Here is a 19,312-nt window from a genome sequence, read left to right as displayed (position 1 = left end):
ATCTGAGTCCTCTGCAGCAGAGCTCGTGTGCGACCTCGCCCTCTGGGAAGCTGGCACCTGTGCTACCCTTGCCCCCTGACCTGGCTGCAGGCCACTCATGCCTGGTGCCTCACCATGTGCCGATCCGCATTGTGTCAGTACCTGAGCTGGTGGCTGTGAGTGTGAAATCGATTGACAGAGCTGTGTGTTCATCATCACTACCTTCTTCCTCCTTCACCAGTGCCTGGCCAGATTGCAGTTCTTGAGTATCTGAAAGGAGAAAGGCACAAGAGTAGGGTTGTGGTGAGGGGAAAGGGGGCAAACACAAGAGGTGCATGCTTACACCTTCTGCACCTTGGAAATCACAAGAGATTGTGGAATGATGGGGAAGTGGAATGTGAGAAGGATGATTAAGTATGAGGATACCATCATCTTTGATTGTTTCAGCCCCGCCACTGGCCACGGGCTCAGCAATGGCCATTCTAATGATGGCAACCACCGTCTCCTCCATCGGGTAAGTTCATACAGCCATGCCTGTCCCCCATTGGGTAGGTCCTGCTGCCTTTGGTTATGCGCCAACTTGTCCTGCAAAAGAGAGGGAAGTGTGTCAGTGAATGCGGTGCAGTGTGTTTGGGTGATGTGGCTGTCATGGTTGAATAGCTGGCAGTGTGGGCAAGCTGTGAGATGTGGGTGTGAGGCTTGCAGCAGTGCTAATTGTGTGAGGGTGAGGTGAAGCTATGAATGTGAGATATGAGCCCTATTTGATAGAGATTGTTGGTAGGTGAGTGATGGTGGTGTGGTGTATTGAGCAGTGGCTGAGGCTAGTAGTGCAGTTGGTGGGACATGGCATTTGAAGATGAATTCACTGACCTTGAACACTCTTGTGAGGTCATTGTTATTTTTGTGGCACTGCATCCAGGTCCTCGGAGCTTGACTTCTGGCATTGACCGCAACTGTTACCTGCTCCCACTGCCTTTGCAGAGTTTGTCTGGAGGACCTCCTGGTCCCCTATGGATAGAGAACCTCTCTCCTCCTCTCCACTTCCTTCACCAAGGCTCTCAGTGAAGCATCTGAGAACCTTGGAGCACGCTCTTTCCCCTGTTGCACCATAATTCAGTGTTTTTCCAGGTTCGACTCACTTCCCCAGCCACTTCCAACCTGCTCCAGCCAGAATGCACCTCCCCTTTAAGAGGCGCAGGCTGGCTTTAAGTAGTACAGGCTAGCTTTAAGTGGCATTAGCCTTGCATGAACGTGGGCCCCTGCTAAGGTGCTCAAACACTGAACAGCGTGTTTAGTGCTGCCTCAACGCTGAAATCATGTAAAAGACCAGGCAGCACAAAGTTTTCGTGCTGCCTGCATCGGAAGCAACAGGCACGGGTTAATCGTGCATCGTATTCCCCGCGCTCGTTTTCAGGGGCTATTGAATTTAGCCCCCGTACTGTCTGTGAGTGTCACTTTTGAAATGACCTCTAATATTTCAAGTGTTGTCTTTGGGATAACAGAGGAGGGTTGGCATGATGAGCCAAATGGCTTTATCTTATTCCACACATTTTATGATCAAATGTACTTTACTAGCTGGCACTACTACCTAGCGGTATTGTGCAATTGGATACTCAAAAAAAAGAGGTTTTATTTAGGTAAGAAATATGGAATGCCACAGAATCGACTGCTACTTTTATTCAAAAAGACATTGCTCAAAGCAAGGCAGGCCAAAGAAACAGATCGTGACCTGCACTGGCTGTCAACATTTAGTGTAGACAAAACCTATTCATCTACATTTGTAGCTGATCTCAGTAACGCACAATCTCACACTACAAGAATTCCACAGTATTTCTCAGAATGGCAATTTGCTGCCCTTCTAACAACATACCCTAGTCAAATTCTGAATAAATTTTGCCATACATTGTGGGAAATCTTTGGCACTACTATATTCTACTGAGACTCACCACAATCACAGGTACTGTGAAATCAACGTGGAAAACAGATGGAATTTTCTTGCATGGTTACCGCTCCTTCATTGTGTTAAGACAGATCAGCATTTTACTTTTGATGTGCTCACCATTAGATTCAATGCAATTGCCAATTCACTGTCCTTCACCTTTCTTATAATACTTATGCCGAGCAGTAGTGTGCAATTGGCTACTCAAAATGAACCAGGTTTTATTCTATGTTGAATAACCAGAAAGATAGTGGAGACCTGCAGATACAAAAGTTATTTCACTCTTGATTATGATTTGAAAGATTATTAGTGACAAGTTGCAGGTTACTTACAAGATAAAAGCCATCATTTTGAGTCAGAAGTCTGAACAAAAGTCTTTTTTCCGCATGGAAGATGTAAAGTATTCATCTTATAAATGTTAATTGATAACATATGCTTACTCATTAAAATCATTTAGACTTCTATAGCAACTTCACTGATCGATTTTAACTTGCATCGCCTGGTGTTAACAGGACGGTAAGTGGCCTCATACTGGGGTTGGTAGTCTTATTGACCCACTCACCCTGACGATGCAACCAGCACCATTTTGAAAGGGGGCCTACTGCTGGGCATCTGAAGCACTTGCCTGTTTCAGGTGGTAGGCTCATTTCAATATCAAAATCAGGTTCCTAGGACCCCGATTGTCATTTTAGGTAGGAAGTGGTCAGAGCATTTGTTGGGCACGCTCCGATTATTACCATGGGCGATAGAGGCAAAGAAGCCAAGTTAAGTTTGGAATTATTTTTATGGGGCCAGGAGAAGCAGGCGCACTCCTCTTAACTGCACAAAAATTCTATCAGCCGCTGCAATCCTAGAACCCCCTGCCATCCTCCACGATCACAGCCACCTCTCCACTTGTCTTTCTCCCAGACAGACTGGCCTGATATTGGTAGGCCTCACTCAGGCAAGCTGCATCACCAGCCTAATAATATTGAGGCCGCAGCTGAAAATCGTTGCTGCTTATTCACTTCCAGTGGTCAGTCGCCAAAACTCATAATCGACACCATTGTGTGTAGACTAACAATCAGGGAAATGGCAATTATGTCCAAATATAAGTCACATCCTTTATGGGATCAATCATAGACTGAGTTTTATGTTTGAAGAAATACTATGAATTCTGAAGCCCTTTCATTAACCTGCCCCTACACCCCTCCATGCGCAACGAGAACAGGGTGTGCGGTTGAGGGGGAGGGATTAGCACCAGGCAGCATGGTACTCCCCTTGGTTGCACGGCATGCCATTTTAGCAGGCATCGCCAATGTCTTTGAGTAAGACTGCAGAACCTAGACTGTTAATAAAATAATCTGAATGAATACACTTCACTGTGTCCTGGTATTTGCACATTACAGGGTGCAATCAGCATGGCAGCTATATTAAAATCAGAAAAAATCGGGGCTTTGAAGTTTGGACAAATGTTGTTGTTAGAAAAGTGTCCTTTATCACTTTACTTGCAGTTTTAGACTGCACTTAAGCTAATGTGTTAGAAAGTGGTGGAGGGGACAGGAATTCAGGTTGCAATGTCATAGGTTTGGCAGTCTCCAGAATAAGAGAAACTGCATGGAAAGCAGTTGATTAGTATTAACGTTGTACATTGTCATTTTGGGTTGAAATTTAAAAGTGTTTGCTCTGACAATTTAACATTGAAAGAGAAGTTCTTTTGTTGTCCAAGGGAATATTAACATTTCATAGGAAGAGAGAAACCTGAAAAGTGAATGAAGCATATCTCCTCTACCAGAAAAGCATTTACTGCTGCTTAGTCTACATTCTGTAGGACATTATTTTGCTCACTTATGGGATTCTTTGAATGTTATATGTTGGATACAGGGAGAGCATTTACCTTTTAATATTCTACGATCTCCCCAATATTCCATGTCTCAGAAACATGGTACGATGGTTGCTGGGGAACAAAGGATACCTCCTGCAGATGTGGCTCATAGGAACATGGGAACAGGAGTAGGACATACAGACCCTTGAGCCAACTCCACCATTCAGTTAGATCATGGCTGATCTGTATCTTAACTCTATCTACACTCCTTCGTTTCATAACCCTTAATACCCTTAGCTAACAAAGATTTATCAGTCTCAGTTTTTAAATTTTCAATTTACCTAACCTCAACAGCTTTTTGAGAAAGAGTTCTAGATTTCCACTTCCCTTCATGACACCATCAAGCCAGGGGACCATCTCTGGTTCAATGAGGAGTGCAGAAGAGCATGCCAGGAGCAGCACCAGGCGTATCTAAAAATGAGGTGCCAACCTGGGGAAGCTGCAACACAGGACTACATGCATGCTAAACAGCAGAAGCAACATGCTATAGGCAAGGCTAAGCGCTCCCACAATCAATGGATCAGATCAAAGCTCTGCAGTCCTGCCACATCCAGTCGTGAATGGGGGTGGATAATTAAACAATTAACAGGAAGAGGAGACTCCATGAATATCCCCATCCTCAATAATGGCGGAGCCCAGCAAGCGATTGCAAAAGATAAAGCTGAAGCGTTCGCAACCATCTTCAGCCAGAAGTGCCGAGTGGATGATCCACCTTGGCCTCCTCCTGAGGTCCCCACCATCACAGAAGCCAGTCTTCAGCTAATTCGATTCACTCCATGTGATATCAAGAAATGGCTGAGCGCACTGGATACAGCAAAGGCTATGGGTCCCGACAACATCCCGGCTGTCATGCTAAAGGCTTGTGCTCCAGAACTAGCTGCGTCTCTAGCCAAGCTGTTCCAGTACAGCTACAACACTGGCACCTATCCAACAATGTAGAAAACTGCCCAGGCATGTCCTTGCCACAAAAATCAGGACAAATCCAATCCAGCCAAGTACCGCCCCATCAGTCTACTCTTAATCATCAGTAAAATGATGGAAAGTGTCATCGACAGTGCTATCAAGCATCACTTACTCACCAATAACCTGCTCACCGATGCCCAGTTTGGGTTCTGCCAAGACCACTCAGCTCCAGACCTCATTACAGCCTTGGTCCAAACATGGACAAAAGAGCTGAATTCCACAGGTGAGGTGAGAATGGCTGCCCTTGACATCAAGGCAGTATTTGACCAAGAGTGGCATCAAGGAGCCCTAGTAAAATTGAAGTCAATGGGAATCAGAGGGGAAACTCTCCATTGGCTGGAGTCATACCGAGCACAAAGGAAGATGATTCTGATTGTTGGAGGTCAATCATCTCAGCCCAGGACAATGCTGCAGTAGTTCCTCAGGACAGTGTCCTAGGCCGAGCCATCTTCAGCTGCTTCATCAATGACCTTCCCTCCATCATAAGTTCAGAAATGGGGATGTTCGCTGATGATTGATCAGTGTTCAGTTCCATTCACAACTCCTCAGATAATGAAGCAGTCCATGCCCACATGGAACAAGACCTGGATGATATTCAGGCTTGTGCTGATAAGTGCCAAGAAACATTAGTGCCAGGCAAAGACTATCTCCATCAAGCAAGAATCTAACCACCTCCCCTTGTCATTCAACTGCATTACCATCACCAAATCACCCATCATCAACATTCTGGGGGTCACCATTGATGAGAAATTTAACTGGACCAGCCATATAAATACTGTGGCAACAACCTGAAGCCTCAGGCTACAGGACGATATAGATGGGTTGGTCAGATGGACGGAACAGTGGCAAATGGAATTTAACCCTGAAAAGTGTGAGGTGATGCATTTTGGACGGACTAACAAGGCAAGGGAATACACAATGAATGGTAAGACCCTAGGAAAGACAGAGGATCAGAGGGACCTTGGTGTGCATGTACATAGATCCCTGAAGGCAGCAGAACAGGTGGATAAGGTGGTTAAAAAGGCATATGGGATACTTGCCTTCATTAGCCGAGGCATAGAATATAAGAGCAGGGAGGTTATGAAGGAGCTGTACAAAACGCTGGTAAGGCCACAGCTGGAGTACTGTGTGCAGTTCTGGTCACCACACTATAGGAAGGATGTGATTGCTTTGGAGAGGGTGCAGAGGAGATTCACCAGGATGTTACCTGGGCTGGAGCGCTTCAGCTATGAAGAAAGATTGGACAGGCTGGGGTTGTTTTCCTTGGAGCAGAGAAGGCTGAGGGGGGACCGGATTGAGGTATACAAAATTAGGAGGGGCATAGATAGGGTAGATAGAAAGGAACTTTTCCCCTTAGTAGAGGGGTCAATAACAAGGGGGCATAGATTCAAGGTAAGGGGCAGGAGGTTTAGAGGGGATTGGAGGAAAAACTTTTTCACCCAGAGGGTGGTTGGAATCTGGAACTCACTGCCTGAAAGGGTGGTAGAGGCAGGAACCCTCACAACATTCAAGAAGCATTTGGATGAGCACTTGAAATGCCATAGCATACAAGGCTACGGACCAAATGCTGGAAAATGGGATTAGATTAGACAGGGCTTGATGGCCGGCGCGGACGCGATGGGCCGAAGGGCCTCTTTCTGTGCTGTATAACTCTATGACTCTATGACTCTATGACAACAGTAGATCAGAGGATGGGTATTCTGCAGCGAGTGTCTCACCTCCTGATTCCCCAAAGTCTTTCCACCATCTACAAGGCACAAGTCAGGAATGTGATGGAATACTCTCCACTTGCCTGGATGAGTGCAGCTCCAACAACACTCAAGAAGCTTGACACCTTCCAGGACACTTGATTGGCACCCCGTCCACCACCTTAAACATTCACTCCCTCCACGACTGGTGCACCATGGCTGCATTGTGTACCATCTACAAGATGTACTGTAGCAACTCACCAAGGCTTCTTCGGCAGCACCTCACAAACCCATGACCTCTTCCACCTAGAAGGACTAGGGCAGCAGGCGCATGGGAACACCATTACCTGCAAATTCCCCTCCAAGTTACACACCATCCTGACGTAGGAAATTTATCGCTGTTCCTTCATCGTCGCTGGGTCAAAATCCTTGAACTCCCTCCCTAACAGCACTGTGGGAGTACCTTCACCACAGGTTCAAGAAGGCAGCTCACTACCACATTTCAAGGGCAATTAGGGATGGGCAATAAATGCTGTCCTTGCCAGCGAAGCCCACATCCCAGAACAAATAATTAAAAAAAAACCTTCTCAACCCTAACGTGCCTGAGCAACACAGGTAAAATCAAAACCAGGGACCACTGCAATCATTATTGACCACATCATAGGGATGCTTAATCAAAGCTGGAGGTGCTTCGCAGGTCTGAGGACTCCTTATATTATGCACCTCAAAGAGTCACCCACATCATACTGGTATGCTGCATACTGGACAACCTCGCATTACAGAAAGACCTGCCTTTACAGAAGGCACAGAAACAACAGGCATTCTCATCGGACAAGGAGGTCTAGGGGAAGGCGAGAAAGCTGCAGTAGAAGGAGATTGTCCTCAGCACCTTCCAGTTAGAAATATGAGGGATGAGCTAATTGCTCAACGATTCAGGTGACCTGCTCATTCCACTGCCCTCTAAACTTACATAGAGCCCCTGTGTATTAACAGTCCTTGTTACAACCTTCACCAATCCCTTAATCTTGCATTAAAGAACATTCAAACTATTCAGGATAACCTCTATGTTAATGACATACTGACAATGTGGAAACAGAAGCTGTGATTAAAGCACATTGTAGACCAAAGTGACAAAAGTGATAAAGTTGGTAAATTTATTTGTCATCAGTATAATTGCCATCCAGTCATTTACCACCTATGTGTTAGCCTATGGTCTTTTTCTTATAAGAAGGTTTCTTAACTTGAATACTCCTACAAGCTGATGGAAGGCTGCTGTTGCTCCCAGTGACATCCTTGAGTTGCCTGTGGCTGGTAACTCCTGGGTGCTCGAGCCTGTGAAGGTCCAGCTACAGACTGCTGAACCTCAACTGTTGCTGAGGCAGTCTGAGCCAGCGGACTTGCTGGCACCATGGCAGGTTTTGATTGAGGAGGTGGCAAAGGAGCAGACATGCTGATATCCTGAGAGAGGGCTATTCCTATAGTGCCAGTGGCCCTCCATGGGGCTGGGGCAAAGCGCTTCTACTGATCTGCGGGAGAGCAGACTGCAGAAAATGAGAGGCTCCTTCAAAGGCCCTGTCTAGTCGGTCCACCAATCTGTCCAAGGTGCACACCTGTCTCTCCAAGGTGGAGCCCAGAGCTTTCATGGCAGCCATTTGAGTTTCCACCAAAGCTGCAATGCATGCTGACATGGAACCTGTTGTGAGGGCCAGGATGTAGCGTACCTGGAGGTAGCAACACTCCACAAGGTAGACCGCAGAACAATGCTGATGCCATGTGAGATAACACCACACAGGCTGGATGTGATGCCGCCATACTTTCAGCCATGTTGCTGAAACTCCTTAGCAAGCTATCCAATACCTGATATTATTGCTTGCGTGATGCCAGCAGTTTTCTTTGCATGGCCAGGCCCCAGAACTCCTTATCTCTGTCCTTATCAGTAGAGTTGTGAGAGACCCTCACTCTAGGTCTCCCCTAGGCTGTCCCTGCCACCAGTACCTGTTGCTGCTCACTCATGTTCAGTGCTTACCCAAAAGCAGAAACCTCTGTCTGACTATCTAACCCAGCTGGTGCTTGGAAGGGATGGAGCATCCTCAGGAGGATTTTCCGACTCAAAAGTTTCCAGAAGAGGAAGCTCTTGCTGCTGTGAAGGACTGGGAGGAAAGGGAAATGTATAGGGGGCATCTTTTACCTGGTTTACAGTAATTTACCTTCCCTTACCTGGTTTACGGTAATTTACCTGGTCAAGCAGCCTTTTTCTTCCACTGCACTGTGACCAATACCAATCAGCGGTTTCGAATCGCTAAACCCACCCTTCCAGTTCTGACTGGAGGAACTTATAATTAACGATGTATTAAAAACGGACAAATGGTTTGGATGCAAGAAAGTCAAACTTTATTAACTAAATAAACTACACCACACGATCAATGTAATCATGGGAAAATTGCTTAGATAGGGGAGGAAAAATGGGCATAACGAGGGGAAACGACTAAAATGACAATTGTAACAAAATCCCACTTTACTCCCCACCCTTATGCCTATCCTAAGTTGCCTTGTGGAAGGTCAGAAAAATATATGCTCACTACTATAATGCCAGCTCCGTGCCCCACGAGATCTTCACTGTCCTGAAGTAAAGAAACACCAGTGTTTTAAAAGTAAACTGCTTGTGTTTATACTTCTTCAGACAGAATCCACGCTGTAGAGGGCACACGGAGGCAAGACAGGCAAATGTACTGTCTTAAGGTGTGCAATTTTTTGACAAAGTTCTTTGATTCCGGTGTTGTCCAAGTGCTGCCTGGCTTAACGCAGCCCTTTTGCGGTTCTGGGCATGTTTTAAAACATTGTCCAACCCAGAGACAATTTAAATCACGCAAAGTCTTCATCCACAATGTGGATTAAATTTCCCGATCTTCGGGGACTGAAGGGATTTTGCAAACCCCTACATTCCCCCCTTGGATACGCCCAACTTGCTTGTAGTATCCTCTTGAAGAAGTGAGCAAAATTTTCTGAACCCCGACAAACAACCATCCCTGGTATTTACCTATAGCTACCTATCACTGATTCCCCGACCCATCTATTCCCCTTAAATCTGAGAAAAACTGTGGTACGGTAGGCATCTACAGATAGTTCAATTACAAAATGTTACAATAGGGGTCTCATACCCCTGCACCACTTGTTACACTATAACATACTAGCTGGAGTGCCCGGCGATGCCGAGGGTTTTTTGAGGGCATGTTCTTGTTGGAAGAGAGAGAGAATGGGGGGAGAAGAGAGAGACTGGGGGGGGGGAGAGAGCGACTGGGGGAAAGAGAGAGAGACTGGGGGGAAGAGAGAGAAAGAGAGAGAGACTGGGGGGAAGAGAGAGAGAGAGAGAGACTGGGGGGAAGAGAGAGAGAGAGACTGGGGGGAAGAGAGAGAGAGCGAGAGACTGGGGGGAAGAGAGAGAGAGAGAGAGAGACTGGGGGGAAGAGAGAGAGAGAGACGGGGTGGGAGAAGAGAGAGACGGGGGGAAGAGAGAGATGGGGAAGAGAGAGAGAGAGAGAGACTGGGGAGAAGAGAGAGATGGGGGGGAAGAGAGAGAGAGAGACTGTTGGATTTAGTTTGGGATTAGCCTGGAGAGAGAGGGGGGGAAGGAACGTCTCAGGCCTGGCCCGATGGACGCCTGTGAAGGAAGGAAGGAAGGAAGAAGGTGAGCTCTCCCTCCCTCTCTCACCCACTTACTCTTTCCCTCCCTCACCCTCTCTCTGTCCCTCCCCCTGTCTCTCCTGCTTTACTCTCTCTCCCTCCCTCCCCTCTCCACTCCCTCCCTGCCCCTCTCCTCACCCTCCCTCTCCCTCCCTCCCCCTCTCCTCCCCCTCCCTCCCCCTCTCCACTCCCTCCCTCCCCCTTTCACTCCCTCCCCCTCCATCCCCCTGCCCCACTCTCTCCCTCTCCCTCTCCCTCCCTGCTCTCTCTCCCTCCTCCTGCTTTACTCTCTCTCCCTCCCTCCCCTCTCCTCTCCCTCCCTGCCCCTCTCCTCTCCCTCCCTCCCCCTCTCCTCACCCTCCCTCCTCCTCTCCTCACCCTCCCTCCCCCTCCTCTCCCTCCTCCCCCTCTCCTCCCCCTCCCTCCCCCCTCCTCTCCCTCCCTCCCCCTCTCCTCTCCCTCCCCCTCTCCCTCCCCCTCCTCCTCTCCTCTCCCTTCCACTCCCCCTCTCCTCCCCTCCCCCTCTCCTCTCCCTCCCCCTGTCCTCTCCCTCCCCCTGTCTCTCCCTGATTTCCTCTCTCTCCTCCCTGCCCCTCTCTCTCTCCCTCCCTCCCCCTCTCTCTCTCACTTTCCTCCGAGCCCGGACGCGGTGAGCCGAAGCCCCCATGTGCGGATCAGCGCCTCAGGGCCGGCGGTGCGCGGCTTAGTGCGTGAGGCCCGGCCCGATTCTTAGGTCTCGCTCCGGGCCGCTGCCGACGTTCACACGCTTGCTGTCTCCCACCCCGCCAGCCTTTACCAAGATGGCAGCGATGGCAACGCTTGGCTCAGCCCCGCCATGCCAGCCTTTACCAAGATGGCGGCGATCGCGGGACGCTGGTTTGGAATCGGGCCCAGCGGGTCGGGCGGTGCCTAGTTCAGGCGTGGCTGGTGAGGAGAGGCTGAGGCTTCGAGGCCTGAGGCCTGCAGGTAGCGCATCCACCGCCAAGGGGGGGAGCCCGAGCCCCCTTTGCAAAAGGAGTTTTTTTTCTTTTAAATGCAACTTTTTTTTAGTTGGAAATCTGTATTTCAAAATAAACACACAGAAAGTGGGAACAATAAATCAATAGTTAGGAATCAAGATGGCAGCCACTCACCTCAGCTCAGAAGGATTAGGCCCGCCAACACACGCAATGAAACGCCCCCCGTGATGCACCGATTGGTCAACAATCTGGTCACTCAACTGTAGGATTGGGCAACCATCATATCACTCAACGCTATCCCCTATAGGATGGTCCACCCACACACACAATAAACCCCCCATGATGTACCGATTGGTCAACCATCACGTCACTCAACTGTAGGATTGGGCAACCATCACGTCACTCAACGCTATCCCCTATAGGATGGCCCGCCCACACACACAATAACCCCCCGCCGTGATGTACCGATTGGTCAACCATCACGTCACTCAATGCTATCCCCTGTACGATTGGTCAACCATCACGTCACTCAATGCTATCCCCTGTACGATTGGTCAACCATCACGTCACTCAATGCTAATGAGCAGAATTTTGCCATTTTTTGAAACTTTTTTGTATACTGTCCGAACAATTTTTGTCTGACCAGAAAGTAAATATGTCTATTAGACTCCCCTAATGATAAGCTTTCTTTTGATATAACATATGTGTAGGTACGCTCTATAACTTTTGATTGTATAGCCGGACAGTCAGACAGACAGACAAACAGACAGCCAGACAAACATTCTGTATAACCATCTTCATTCGATGCCCAGCTCGGGCTGGGTGAACAGGGCTGCTCCTTTGTCCACGCTCCTAAAAAAGAACTTAAAATGACATGCAGCCAGATCTCTCACTGACCTGCTGCCTTAGGTGGAGACATGGTTGGGTCCCTCGACCTCGGTCCAAAATACAAGCATTTGGCACACTTATAAACTCAAACTTTAAACTTAAACTTAAAACTACTAGATACTAAACTTACAATCTAAACACTTTAAAAGCAAGCTATAAACTTTGGTTATCTTTTGCCCTGCCAGTACACTTTACACCTAATCCCAGCCTATTACCATCTCGTCTAGCTTCTAATCTCTTTTACTTCTTTTGGTTCTTTTATTCTTTTGTCCGATCGCAGCCCTGCCTTCGATCTAGTTCCTTTTCTCTCCAGTTTTGAAGAAGGGTCAAACCCGAAACGTCAACTCAAATTTCTCTCCACGGATGTTGCCTGACCTGCTGAGTTTTTCCAGCATTTTCTGTTGTTATTATAAACTTTGGTTACTTAACACAAAGCTATAATACAAATGCTGCCCATCTCCGGATGGCCAGGTTAATCTCTGGTGTCACTGTCACAGATTACTGCTGCCTGCAGCGAAGCTGAACTGATTCCAGCTTCTGGTCCCTCGCAGCTTATGGCTGCTGATTGGGGACCTCTGCCCTTTGGCTTCTCTCTGGTTTGGGAGTCTGCCCTACTCCACTGTAAAGTGGGTGACCATGCTTTCTTGTGCTGGGGCACCTGAAGAGACCTTCTGAGGGGCATCTCTGTGGGGGAAACTTTGGCTGACAGACCCTGAGACTGGGTCACAGCCCTAGCTGGCGGGGAACCTTCTCCCCCTGATGCAAACAGCTCGCACTGTTTAATATACCTGGCAGCCTGCCGGCACTCCGGGTTTGTCTCCTTTTCCCTACCCACTCCTGTACTGGGGGCAGGTATTCCCTCACCACCCGCTGCTGATGGCTGAAAATCTTCCTCCCCAGGTCCAAAACCTGGTCCCAGCTCCTTCCATATTTCCCCTGCAAGAGGAATTGCTATCCCTTCCTCCCCAGAGTCCCAAACCATAGGGGGAACCACTTTAGAGGTGGGCTGGGAAGCTTGTCCCTTTAAACAGGCGACTGCACCTGCGCAAACCTCCTCCCCGGAGTCCCCCGGCAGAGGCTGTGACACCTCTGTCTTCAAACAGGCGACTGCGCCTGCACAAACCTTCTCCCCGGAGTCCCACGGCAGAGGCTGTGAAGCCTCTGCCTTCAAACAGGCGACTACGCCTGCGCGGGAAAACTGAAGAGGAGCCACTGGGGTCACAGGCTGGGGAACTGCGTCTGCACGAACCTCCTCCTCTGAGTCCCCCGGCAGAGGATGTGAAAACTCTGTATTCAAATAGGCGACTGCACCTGCACAGGAAAACCGAAGAGGAGCCGCTGGGGTCACGGGCTGGGGAACTGCGCCTGTGTGAACCTGGTGTTGGGAAACCTCTCTCCTCAGGCGCGTGACTGCGTCTGCGCAAACCTGGTGTTGGGAAACCTCTCCCCTCAGGCGCGTGACTGTGCCTGTGCGAACCTGGTGTTGGGAAACCTCTCCCCTCAGGTGCACGACTGCGCCTGTTTGAACCTCCTGTTCAAAAGACTGGGGAATTCCTGTCTCCAGACCAGCAACTACGCATGCGTGGGCAGTCTTTTCACAGGGCAGCTCCTCCCTGGAGCCCCCCAAGTGATTTTCTGTGAATGAACTCGCAGCAGCCTGCAGATTTCTCCTCTCAGGCTGCGGTTTCTCTGTTTCTGAACTAGATAACTGGTTCAAATTTAAACTTTGGCCAAAGCTTAGGTCCCACTGGGGCGGGGAAGTGTCCCAATTGGTGGGTCGGACAACTTTTCACTTGAAACAAGCCACAGCGCCTGTCTTTACAGCCTGTGAACTTGAACTTGTATGATCAGATTTATACAATTTACATTGGTTGGAGTGGAACGACTTTGTTCACCGGGGTAGTTTTACTGCATAGACCATGGGGCTGGCCCTATCAACTATACTATAGGGTCCCATGTAGAGTGGCTCTAAACTTCCCACCCGGGCATGGTTTCTTACCATCACTAGGTCTCCTATCTCCCACTGGTGGCTCCTGCTAGGCTCGAGCAGCAGCCGGTTATTCCGATGCTGCTTCCCCATGCTGTCTGCTGCCTGCTTGGGGTTGACTTTAAACCCCTTTCTCTCCAGTCATTGTGGGGAGGCAGAGGTGGGCGAGGGGGCTGCAGCACCACTGATGGCTGCTACCTTTCCCTGATTGGCCCTGAGGAAAGATTTTATCACCACCATGATGGACTCGACTGTATCGGGAGGAGTTTCTGTCTCTGCCTTCTGAGTTGGGACTGCGGGGGTCCTGGCTTTATCGTCTCTCCCAGGCTTTTCACAATCCCTGCGTCAGTGGCCATCCTCCCCGCACCTGTAACAAGTGACCTTGTTCTGGGAGGGACGGCTCTCCTCCTGGCACCACTCTTTCTTGTTTTGAGCCCCAGGTTTAACCTCGTGGACCTTACCCTTTTGCTGGGGGGTCCCACTATTCCTACCATTCCTACTATCCCTTGGAAGTGCACTGAGGGGTCTCCCTTTTTGGAGAGCGGGTGAATATGTTTCATCAGGCCTCTGAGCTGTTGGGTATCATAGGGTACCAGATAGGTATGCTGAACAGCCCCTGGGTCATTATCATTCACGTGCGGACCGTACTCCCGTTGTTGGAGGGGGTACACTGGTACTGGTCCCCGCCTGCCTAGTGGGACCTGCTGGCGTTCTCCTACGACCCCATTGTCCACCCCTTCTTGCTGCCAGAGCTCCTCAATACTCGGAGCTGTGGGCTGCTGTCTTGGGATCTCTAATTCCCTAGCCAGCACTGTTCTGGGTGCTGCCTGCGGGGCGGTTTGATTTGGGCTGCTGGTACTGTCCGACGGACTTCCCTTCAGACTTAGGAGACATACCATCCCTTTAGTCCTTAATAACTCCATACCCAAACTCTCGGGCCTAGAAATTAGGTTTGCCTCCGCCAGGGCTTTTGCGCCCGAAATTTTGCGCCCGCGATAATTGCCGCTGCGCCCGCCAAAAATTCAGCTGCCCCGCGCCCAGACGGCTGCGGGCGCTAATGGAGGGTTTCAGCGCCTCGCTATGGGCGCTGAATGCAGGTTTGCGGCGCTAATCCCCCGCTGCGGCACCCGATGCCGTGCGGCAGGCTGGGGTACTGCAGGCCTCCTCCTTCTGTTAAGGAGGAGCTGCCTGCAGCCGACCGCTGACCGGTCAATTCGCCCGACAAATGAGCCCGGCACCTCGGAGAAGTGCCGGGCTCGCGGGCCACACACATCAGTGCCGCGGGGGGGTGGTGGAGGAGTCCGGGGAGGGAGGTGCGGGCAGGCGGCTGCCGGGAAAGCGGCCGGCCGCCGCTCCACCTTAATGCGCCGGCGCTACGTGCTGCAACATCCCGTTGAACAATCGTTGGTTGTGGCTGCCACGGGCGAGGTGGCCGCAACTGAATTTGGGCGTCCGGCCGCGTTACCACGGCAACCGGGACGCTGCGCACACCGATGACGTCATCGGTGCCAGCGCAGCGCTACCGGCTAGCGCCGATGGTAGGGCCCAACGCAATTTCGATCGCGGCTATAATTCCGGCGCAAGGCCCTCTAACGCCTCTAATTGGGCGCTAACCCCACCGAATTTCTATGGCTCTATCTTTCTGTTACATGGGGTATGATCTGCTCCACTAAACCTTTGGTCGCAGGCCAGCTTATAAGCTGCCTTTACCTCCTTAACCTTTTCCTCCTGCTCTGTTACTTCTGAGGTGAGGTGGGCAGTCTCTTCCCGCAGTCTCATCTCGTTCCTCCTTGCTCTTGTAATTTGGCACTTTAGGAACTCTGGCCTAGAAATTCAGTATAGCCACGTTTGGGGCGCAACAGCCGGGCGGCCGCTAAAGTTTGCGCCCGGCGCAACTTCGCGCCACCTTCTCCGATATTCAGTGGCATCGCCCCAAGAGGTTGCTGCTGCGCTAAAACAGGCGATGCACGACTATCATTAGGCGCTAAGCCGGCGGCCCGGGGCGATACCCCTGAGGGCGGGCGCAGCGCAGGTGCGGCGAGTTGCTGATTGACGGCAGACACTCTGGCGCCGGTCAGCTCTTAAAGGGGGAGGGTGGATTTGTTTGCCTGCCACGCCCTGCACACTGCAGCCCTGAAGCAAGGCCTGACCACTGCTGCTTCATCTGTGCAATGCCCAGGACTATGGAGAAGGCCAGGGAGAGAGTGCAGCGCTTCAGCGACGGTGACCTGAGGGTGCTGGTTGGTGCAGTGGAGCGCAGGTGCCATGTTCTGTTCCCTGAATGTGGCAGGAGGCCGCTGCCCAGCGCCTATCGGAAAGCCCGGAGGGAGGTGTCAAACAGGGTGACCTCCAACAGCGTGGTTGCCAGGACTCCTGTGCAATGCCGGAAAAAGTTCAACAACCTCACTCGGGTTGTCAGGGTGAGTACCCTTTCCAGTGTCCTCCTCATCCCTGCATGTGCACCTCAGTTTATGGGCAAAGGGACCTGAAAGCCCTAATGCCCAGCCCTCATCCAGCAGCTATGGGACTGTCATGAAAATCACTTGCACATTCAGCACTTTACACACTGTACAAGCTATTCGACCATGGGAGGCAGTACAGCCAAGAGCAGGGCTTCACACTGTCAGGGCTAGTCCACCATGGGAGGCAGTACAGCCAAGAGCAGGGCTTCACACTGTCAGGGCTAGTCCACCATGGGAGGCAGTACAGCCAAGATCAGGGCTTCACACTGTCAGGGCTAGTCCACCATGGGAGGCAGTACAGACAAGATCAGGGCTTCACACTGTACTTAGAGGCCATCCTTTCTCTTGCAGGCCAAGGTGGCGCACAACCGGAGGCAGCAGCGTGAGACCGGGGGAGGCCGTCCTGACCTCAAAGAACTCTCCGACCTGGACCAGCATGTGGAGCGCATTACGGCAGGCCAGCTGATTGGCCCCGTCGCCAGTGGAGATGCCGACCCTGTTCTGGGCCCCAATGGTAAGGGCATCACCTTTTTGACCTCTCTCTTTCCACTTGCGCCGCAGAACAGCATCCTTTGCCACTGTCCGACCAATGCAGTGCATAGCAGCACTCATGCCTCCCTCGCTGCCGCCCTGTCCTCACTCTAAAGCAACTCTTGTGCCTCCCTGCTTTCAGATGGTGAATCGCCAGTTGAGGAGGCGGGCCCTCAAGCTGCCACTGTCAGTGATTCTGAATTCGAGGAGGAGGAAGAGGAAGCCGGCGCATCAGTGCCACCCTCAGCCGAGGCAGATCATGGCGATGATGGGGACACGTCTTCCCTGGAGGGGAGCCGGGGGGAAGGGTCGGAGGAGAGTGAAGCTCCGGGGCCCAGCGGCCTGCAGCAACGCGGGAGGGGTGGGGAAGCTCGGCGGACTTCTCCCCGGAGGGTGAGTGCGGCCTCCAGTCCTGCGACGGTGAGCGCAGAGGAGGTGCGGCTCCTAGAGGAAATGGCCGCCCAGGCTGAGCGCAGGCACACTGAGCTCATGGCTGCAGTGGCAAGGATGCCTGACTCCATAGAGTCACTGTCAAGGCGTGTGCAGGAATTCGGGGCAGCACAGGCGGCTTCTAGCCAAGTGCTCAGTCGTGCTGTCCATTCACTGGCTGGTGTCATGCAGACACAGACCAGGGCCACACGGGCACTAACTGCTGCCACCCTCGCTGGATCAGCCAGGCATCGCCAGGGCACTCGCCGCGCCGCAGCAGCCCAGCAGTCTGTGCTTCAGCAGATTGCTGCGCATGCTGCAGTGCTGGCCCGTGCGAGTGCTACTGTCTCAGGCGACCAGGGAGTACCTGTGATCTGTCAGGTTGGCAGCATTCCTGCAGCCGGCACTGCCACTCCTCCATTGCAGCTGCCACCAGCCGCTGGACAGAGTGCTGCCGCACAAGCAGAGTTGCAGCAGTCAGCAGCCGGCCCCTCCAGGGCCAGAGCTGGTCCAGGCTGACCCCCAAGGGCATCTGCCATCTCACCATGTGAACCTCAGCAGCCTTCCCCCAGCCTTGCTGCAGCCACTGGGGTCCCATTGAGGAGGAGCTGCAGGGCGGGCAGGGGCCAGTCACGGATGTGAAAGGCATCACCCTCGCAGGCCAAAAAGTAGAAGGTGTGCCCAAATGTTTGGTTTCACATGCAAAGGCCGAGACTGTTTGATGTGTGTTTTTTGAAAGGCCGAGACTGTTTGATGTGTGTTTTTTGAAAGGCCGAGACTGGTCGATGTGTGTTTTTTGAAAGGCCGAGACTGGTCGATGTGTGTTTTTTGAAAGGCCGAGACTGGTCGATTTGTGTTTTTTGGGGGGGCTTCTCTCCATTAATTTGTAATGTGGGAAGGGCAGAGGTTTCCAAGTAATAAATGTTCTTAAATCGCACTGTCCATGCTTTATTTTGGAAGTCCTGGTTGCCCTGCTCGGCTGAGGGCTTGTGTAGTGGCTACATTCATCTGGTGACATTGGCACAAGCCATTCCCTGAGAGGGGGCCTAGAACCAACGTTCAATAAGCCGCCGACGAGCGGCCCTTGCACTTTCTGCCTCCCTCCTGTGCTGGTCCTCCTCTTCCTCCTCCTCCTCCTCCTCCTCAGGTGGTCCTCCAATCTCTGGTGGCAGTGGCTGAGTCCTGCGGCTAGCCAGGTTGTGCAGCCTGCAGCACACGACCACGAAATGGGAGACTCGCTCAGGCGAATATTGTAGGGCTCCTCCGGAACGATCCAGACAGCGGAACCGTTGCTTCAGGATGCCGATTGTTTGCTCAATGATGTTCCTGGTTGCTTGATGGCTGTCATTGTATCCCTCTTCAGCAGGGGTGCTGGGTGCACGGAGCGGGGTCATCAGCCAGGTGCACAAAGGATAGCCTTTGTCCCCGAGAAGCCATCCTCGTGGGTAAGGCTGGGCCTGGAACATGTCTGCCACAGAAGTCTGGCGCAGGATGAAGGCATCGTGGCTGCTGCCTGGAAAGCGGGCATTGACAGCTAGGATGAGCTGCCTGTGGTCACACACCAACTGCACGTTGAGCTAATGGTAGCCCTTCCGGTTGCGGTAATCCTCGGCATTCTCCAGAGGTGCCCGCAAAGCCACATGCGTGCAGTCAATGGCGCCCTGCACCATGGGGAAGCCTGCTAATGCTGCAAAGCCCATTGCATGCTGTTGCTGCTTGACAAGGGCCATGGAGAAGGAGATGAACTGACGTCTCCTTCTGAAAAGGGCATTGGTCACCTGGTGGATGCAGCAATGCACGGCAAACTGGGAGATGTTGGAAATGTCCCCAGTAGTGGATTGGAAGGAGCCGGTGGCATAGAAGTTGAGAGACACCGTCACCTTCACTGCCACCAACAGAGATGTCCTGCTCCTCAGATGTGGCTGCAGATCTCCGCGAAGCA

Source organism: Somniosus microcephalus, chromosome 10, assembly GCF_052327205.1.
Source record: "Somniosus microcephalus isolate GS21.2 chromosome 10, FLI_Smic_1.0, whole genome shotgun sequence".
Taxonomy (NCBI): Eukaryota; Metazoa; Chordata; class Chondrichthyes; order Squaliformes; family Somniosidae; genus Somniosus; species Somniosus microcephalus.
This window is presented reverse-complemented; position numbering follows the sequence as displayed.